The following is a 7,964-nucleotide window of genomic DNA, read 5'->3' on the forward strand; positions in this document are numbered from 1 at the left end:
CTTAGAGTTCTCTGAAGAAATAAGAGTGGCCAATAGACACATGAAGAACTGTTCAACTTCTCTAGCCATAAAAGAAATGCAAATCAAAAGAGCATTGAGATTCTACCTCCCCCTAGTTAGAATGGCTAGAATCAAGAAATCTGATAACAGATGATGGAGGGGATGTGGCCAAAAGGGAACCCTACTACATTGTTGGTGGGATTATAAACTTGTTCAACTACTTTGGAAAGCAATTTAGAGGTTCCTCAAAAGACTCTACATTGAGAAATCCCACTTTTGGGCATTTACCAAAATGATCACAAACAAGACCATACTAAAGCTACCAACCCAACTATGTTTATCGCAGCATTATTCACCATAGCTAAGATATGGAACCAACCCAGATGCCCCTCAGTAGATGAATGGATCAAGCAAATGTGGTATATGTACACAGTGGAATTCTATGCCTCCATCATAAAGAATGACATTGTCTCATTTGTTTGGAAATGGAAAGACTTGGAAAAAAATTAAGTGAAGTAAGCCAGATTTAAAGAAACATATGTCCCATGGTTTCCCTTATCCGCAATAACTAATATGTCTACGACAAGTAGAGTAGGTCAAAAGCTACGTACACGTGAACATATAACCTGATGCTAAGCAAAATGAATCCCAAGATAGGGACACAAGTGGTTTTATCTTTCTCGATGTAGTTTTTAATGTATTTATAAAAGAAACAGAAAAATCACATAGTACATTGTATATTCTTCCCCCATGGTATAATCCCTGTTTTCACTGCATTTGATTCTGCTACCCTGGATCTTGTATATATATTTTTCTAATTTAGGGAGGGGAAGGGAAATAACAAAATGCTGAAATAAGGATACAGTTTGACCAACAACATGCTGAAATAAGGATACAATTTGACCCACTGTAACAATGAGATGTACAAGACACTATATTGAAAAGGAATGTTACAACTGTGGAGAGGGGGGAGGGAGGATTTGGGGAGGAGAGAAAGGATAGTTGTAGAGGGGGGAGGGAGGATTTGGGGAGGAGAGAAAGGATAGTAGGGGAAACAATGGAGGGGGTAACAATGCTTGATAGAACATGTACTCATTTACATAATTGCAAAACCTCTGTACATTATCTTTACAATAAAAAATATAAACGTTTTTGTAGAGATGGAGACCAAGCTTGTCCTTAGGAAGCCCAAAGAAAAATGTGGACTCTATACAGGTGTGTGTTGGGGAAGAGGTGGGAGAGATTGTCTACTGCAGTGCTGACCAAAGCTTTTTACAATGTACCTGAAAGTACAAGGGTTTTCTACTGATCTTGGTGTTCAGGCGGTGGTGGGGGAGCAGCGCAGAGCAGCCGCCAGTTCCAGCATGGCATCATGGACATGAAGTGGCTCACCAAGGTGCTGGACCCGTGGATAGAATAGCTGAATAAATGCAAGCAGCTGAGTCCCACATCAAGAGTCCCTGTGAGAAGGCTAAGGAAATCCTGAAAAAAGAATCCCATGTACAAGAGCTTCCATGTCTAGTCACACTGTGGAGATGTGCACGAGCAATTTCAAGATCTCATGGAACTGTTTAGAATTGGTGGGAAATCACCAGAAACAAATTACTTGTTTATGGGAGATTATATTGACAAAGGATATTATTCACTTGAAACAGTCATACTGCTTCTAGCTCTTAAATTTCATTACCATGAACACATCACCATTCTTCGAGGGAATCGTGAGAGCACACAAGTTTATGGTTTCTATGATGAGTGTTTAAGGAAATATGGAAATGAAATGTTAGTCAAAAAGGTCTGTAAACTTTTCCAATCTTCCTCTCACTGCATTGGTGGATGGGCAGATCTTCTAACTGCATGGTGGTTTCTCAGCATCCATAGATACCCTGGATCACATCTGAGCCTTGATCACCTACAGGAATTTCCCCATGAGGGTCTGTGACTTGCTGAAGTCTGATCCAGATGATGGTACTGTTTGGGGTATATCTCCTCCAGCTGGTTTCACCTTTGAGCAAGATATTTCTGAGACATTTAATCATACCAGTGAAAGGGCTGACATTGGTGTCTAAAGCTCATCAGTTGGTGATGGAGGGTTGTAACTGGTGCCATGACCAGAATGTAGTAATGATTTTCAGTGCTCTATTGTTATCTTTATGGTAACCAGCTGCAATCATGGACATTAATGGCATTCTCAAATATTCTTTCTTGCAGTTTGATCCAGCACCTCATAGAGGTGAGCCACATTTACTACTTTCATGGTATCTGAAGCCTCAGACTGCACATCTATGTTTAGTGATGTATTCTCAGCTACAGAACCAGATCTCGGAGCTGAATCTCCTCATTTTTCTGAATATCCTCATTTTTCTCTAGCAAGGATTTTTTGGAGAAACTTCACATATGATTTTCCTTGTTCTTTAAGTTGATCTATTAGATTAGTAAATGCTCAACATTAACAGATCTTGCATTTTTGCCCACAATGTCTTGGATTTGGTAATATAGTCAGGAACTTGAACAAGCCTACACCAAACTTGTTCTTTTCTGATGAAAAGAATTCTATTTGCCTTCTTCTGTTGGCCACCTCAATCCATGTTGTTATGTCGATCGTCAACACATTCACTGCTCCAGTTGGGTAAATCCTGATTGTTCATACTTTTGTCAAAAGGACCTCCTCCTGTGGCCATGTTGGCTTTCACAAATAACTTTCTTGGTCAGTTGGTGCTGAAGTCCTGGCCCAGGGCATGATCTCCGGATCCTGCCTCTCCCTCTGACGACCATTCATCATGATTTTTCTGTGTGAGGTACAGTTCAGTGCCCAGGAGGATGATGAACCCTGACATGGATGCAGTTGATGTGGAAAATCAGATAGAACTAGAGGGAAAAACACGACTTATTAATCAAGTGTTGGAACTTCAACACACACTTGAAGATCTCTCAGCAAGAGTAGATGCAGTTAAGGAAGAAAAACTGAAGCTGAAATCAGAAAACCAAGTTCTTGGACAATATATAGAAAACGCCATGTCTGCTTCTAGTGTTTTCCAAACTGACACAAAAAGCAAAAGAAAGTAAGGGATTGAGTTCATTTACGGATTTGCTGCTTCTCTTTCTCCCTCTCTCTCTTTCCTTCACTCCATTCCTTCACCCTCCCTTCCTCTCTCCCCCCTTTAAAATGTGGGTAGATTCTAAAAGTTACAGTACCTTTGTTTATGAAAACAATGTCAAATATAGGCAAAATTAACTACTTAACAGGAGACTTCCATTAGTCTGTGTATTATGTTAGTCTAAGAAAATGTGCAGATATCTTGTAGAGACTTTATGATTAGAATTGCATATATTTTAACTTGAAGATGAATGTCTTATTGAATTTGCGTTGATATGTAGGCTTAGGAATGTCATTTACTACATGCTTACTTAGTGAGATATACAAGAAAATAACCATGTTGTGAAATGTGACCAAAATCATGTACTGAATGCACAGCTTTATGTATGTATCTGACCACCATTGTGTGCCTCTCCTCCATCTGCCTCATCCTCCCTATTTCTCTTCTCCTAAGTCAAGATAGTTTCACATTTGCAAAAGTACTTTGAGTAGTAATCACCTAACAGTAACCTGATGTGTAAGTCCTGATGTTAACCAAAACCTTTCCTAAAGTTTGTCAGTTGTGTTAGTAATAAGATAGGACTGATGGTTTCTGTTTAATTATTTGAAAACAGATTTGGGCTATAAAGAGGATTTTAATTTGAAACTAATTTATCAAATTGAGATTCGTTTAAAAACAAAAAAGCAACTTAATTTTGCACCAAATAAGCAACTTGGTATCTGAAAAGATAAACATTTTGGTTATGTATCTATTAGAAGTAGAAAATCTTGGAGGAATAAATAGAAATAGGTAAAAAAAAATTGATAAAAGTAGCAACTTACTCCAAATGTTTCACTCCAGATTTGTATTGTCTCTGTCACAGAACAGACTTATGGGGAATATATATATATATATATATATATATATATATATATATATATATATATATATATATATATGAAAGTGGGTTAAGTTTGAATGATCTTATATATGCCACATACTATGCTATACCAGCTCTAGAATTTGGTTGCAAGGTTTATTTGTTGTACCGAGTCAATTAACTGTTACCAAATTCTTTGATGATTGTACTAGTATTAGAATCATGAATAAGTGATTTTTATATGTATAATTGGTAAGCTCAGTATTTTTATCTCATTCTTTCTATAAATTCAACTAATTGGTTTGTAGAATTTTAGTCATTATTTTAATTTTAAAAATGTAGTTCATAGATTTCATTTGGTAAAGAATCAATATCAGAGGTAATATCAAGATATTATACTAGGAAAAGAGATCCACTAATATAGCTTATGGTTATTAGATTTGAACTACTTTAATCATGGGATAATTTTATGTGTTAGTATAAGATTTGATGAATGACTTTAACTATATAAAGATGTAATAGTCATACTGCAAACATTTTGCATCCCTTTGGTGACCTAATTTACAAATATTTAAAATTGTGTTGCATTTCTTTTTGCTGTTTAAGAAAAAGATGTTTCAGAGAAAAGAAAAACACCAAGCTTTCTCTTACATAGGCTACATGCTATTCTATACCAGCTCTAGGGTTTGGTTGCAAGGTTTATTTGTTGTACCCTGTTGTAACCAACTTTCTTTTCAGAAGCTAGTTTTTGCAGCTCAGAAAGAGTGAATTTCCTGTCCACGCTTCACATCTGTTGTCTGCTGTAAAGGAGACCCAAGCAGTGGTGGGCAGGCCCCCCGAATCCAACACCAGCGGCAGATCTTCCTCAGAGAGATTGGCAGGGAGGCCCACAACTTCCTTGCTCACAACATGGAGCCTAAAATTCATCTTTCTTACGTTGGCTTCTCTGTGTCAACCATTGCAGCCAGTGCCATCTTAGGACCTCATCGTGGTGGGGTCTTAAGCATTTTATTATATAATAATACAAATTCTCACAACTTACATTAAATTATTTACTCAGGCTTCTATGGTAATATCATATTTTCTTTTTTGTCTCTTTAAGAGAGAAACAAAGAACACTTCAGTACAAATGTTAATTTCAAACTTTCCCTGGGCACTATGGTGAAAAGAGACAATTAAGAGGTTACTCTCTATCTTAAAAAGAGGTTAATGTAAATGCCTAAATCAGAATTAAATACTTGCTAGGTGGAGCTACAAATGTGTCATTGTAGTTTACGTGAAAAAGTTTATCCTAATACTCTGTATTTTATTGTTACTCCCTAACTTTACCCTAATACTCCCTGACTTTATCGTAATACTCTGAAAGTCAGGGAACAACAATAACATACAAAGTTTCACTTAAATGAGAAAATGACTTAAAAGTTGAGAAAGTTCAAGGATCAGAAAGACAGGTGTAGCAAAAGATCTGCTGAACAGAAGTGGTAGATAGAAATAAACTAAAATAAAACTAAGTCTTTCTGATCCTTGAACTCATTTTTTATTATCTCCAGTTGTACATGAGTTACCATTTAACAAAGCAATTTATGAATACAACTCACTTGATCAGTGGTACTCAACATTCTCACTCACCCCCCCTGACCTTTTCTTAGTTGTTTGGAATATACATGGAATTCTTGATTTCTCCCCCTCTTCATTTGTCTCTCCCCCTCTTCATTTGTCTACTGCTCTCTCCTTGGCCCCAACTACCTCTTGCAAGTACTGTTTCTTGTTGCTTATTTTGTTGGGCTATCGCTTTGCCTTCTAAGGAATTTTGAGTACTTTGAGCATTTGCTTAAATCTGCCACTTGGATATCATCCAGTGTTTACTTACAGGTTTCATTGTTTAAATATACCAACTTTTCTTGATTCATTTGTCCATTTAAGAGCACCTGTGCTGATTCCATTCCATACTGGATATCCACTTGCTATTCCTTAGGTTACACAGGCTTTTTGTTCACTCATAGAATCCAGCCAAATATCACATGACTCCAATCCTAAGTGTCTGTTACTTTCACTGATCTGTTTGTTCTTCAATTTCTATCTGCAAAATGGGGTAATTGGACACACCATCTTTCTAATGTTGCTAAAATTAGCAATTATGTCAATATACAAAAAATAATTGAAACAGTGCCTGACACATAATGTTCAATGTTATGTGAATCCATACCATAATTTGCTGATGTTTAAAATGAAGATAACAAGAAGATGACAATTCTGACCTCGTAAGATTAAGTGAGATATTGAAGTATCTAACTTATAATAAATATAAGATCCCTTACTGCTTTCATTATAAAGTACTTTTACAAAACTAGGTGCTGGTGGCTCAGGCCTGTAGTCCTAACTACTCAGGAGGCTGAGATCTGAGGATCGTTGTTCAAAGCCAGGGCAGAAAAGTCCATGACACTCTTTTTTTTTAAACTAGGGCTGAGAACTGAACCCAGGGCCTTGGGCGCCCCAGTCGGGCGCCCTTCCACTGGGCTAAACCCCCAGCCCCTCCATGAGACTCTTATCTCCAATAAACCACTCAGAAAACCAGAAGTGGCACTGTGGCTCAAGTGGTAGAGCGCTAGCCTTGACCTGAAGAGCTGAGGGACAGCACTGAAGCCCAGAGTTCAAGCCCCATGACCACACCAAAAAAGTACTTTTACAGTTTGAAATAACATGCACGCATGTGCATGCGTATACACATACACACACACTTAAGGAGTACCATGGTAAACTCTCAGAAGACAGTTTTAGAAATCTGTGAAGTTGCCAGTAAAAGCATTGGCTTAAGTTTTACTGGGGCAATGTATTTATGCCTAAGGTCCAAAAGTTGTCAACTTCCAAAAACTGACATAGAAATTTACATGATATATTTGATGAACCTTTTGAAGAGGCTTATTTATGTCATTTTAGAATAAAGCAATTCTATCAATGTCGATAAAGCTTTGCAGCACTCATTTCTTCCACCCACTTGAACAACTTTAAAGTCTGTAAGCTTGTCAAGAAGCTGTTTTTCATTTCACTTCGAAACTGTCCATGATAAAAAACGAGAAAGCCTACATTAAAGAGCATTTATAATAATAGTAATAAAACACCCATACGCTTGGAGATAAACCAACTTTAAAAATGAGTTTTGGCTCTCAACTTATTCTTTCACATTAACATATTTTGAACAAAAGCATGCAAATGTTTGTGTGAGTAGTTGTTTCATAAATAGAGTTTTCATAAATAGAGTTTTTTTGAGGTTTTATATTTCACAGCAAAAAGATATTAAGTAGAAGATACAGAGATTTCCTATATACCCTGACACACTATCACTATCCTCTGAGTAGTACATTGTTACAAATGACACCTCACTATCACCTGAAGTGTCCCCCACAGTTTGTATCAGGGTTCACTTTTGGTATAAATTTATACACATTCATGGAATGAACATCAGCATGAATCTATCATGATAGAATCAATTGATCTCTTTATCCTGCTTTCTTATTGCTTCACTCTGTCTCTTTGCCCCTGGTAACTACTGACCTTTCTACTGTCTCCATGGTTTTGCCTTTGTACATACATTTAATAAATAGTGCATACATCTCTACTATTCTGATTAGTTTCTTTTAACAAGTGATTGCTTAAATTTCCTCCATGTCCATTGCTAGATACTCATTTATATTTTAGCACAGATTACTACATTGGATGTGCCACAGCTTATTCATTCAGTTAGTTACTGAAAGACATCTTCTTTCCAAGTTTAGACAAGTATGGATAAAGCTGTTGTGAAAGCCCACATTGTAATTTCATTTTAGACATGAGTTTCTAGCTCTTCTGTGTAAATAGTAAGGAACATGATTTCTGACAAAACATTTTCACCATATGACCTTGCCATTATGTTCCTTACTTCCAGTGTACCTGTACAATTGCATTCTCCACCAAAAATGAGTAAGTTTCTGTTCATGTCTTCAGCATTTGGTGGAGTGAATGCTCTGGATTTG

At 36.9% G+C, this 7,964-nt stretch overlaps 1 pseudogene; it reads left to right on the top strand.

Moving 5' to 3' along the window:
• The first annotated feature begins 1,372 nt into the window (after positions 1 to 1,372).
• On the top strand, positions 1,373 to 2,367 carry LOC138822166 (serine/threonine-protein phosphatase 2A catalytic subunit alpha isoform pseudogene; annotated as a pseudogene).
• Positions 2,368 to 7,964: the final 5,597 nt, after the last annotated feature.

The sequence above is a fragment of the Dipodomys merriami genome, unplaced genomic scaffold (assembly GCF_024711535.1).
Source record: "Dipodomys merriami isolate MVZ:Mamm:240054 unplaced genomic scaffold, mDipMer1.0.p SCAF_993, whole genome shotgun sequence".
Lineage (NCBI taxonomy): Eukaryota > Metazoa > Chordata > Mammalia > Rodentia > Heteromyidae > Dipodomys > Dipodomys merriami.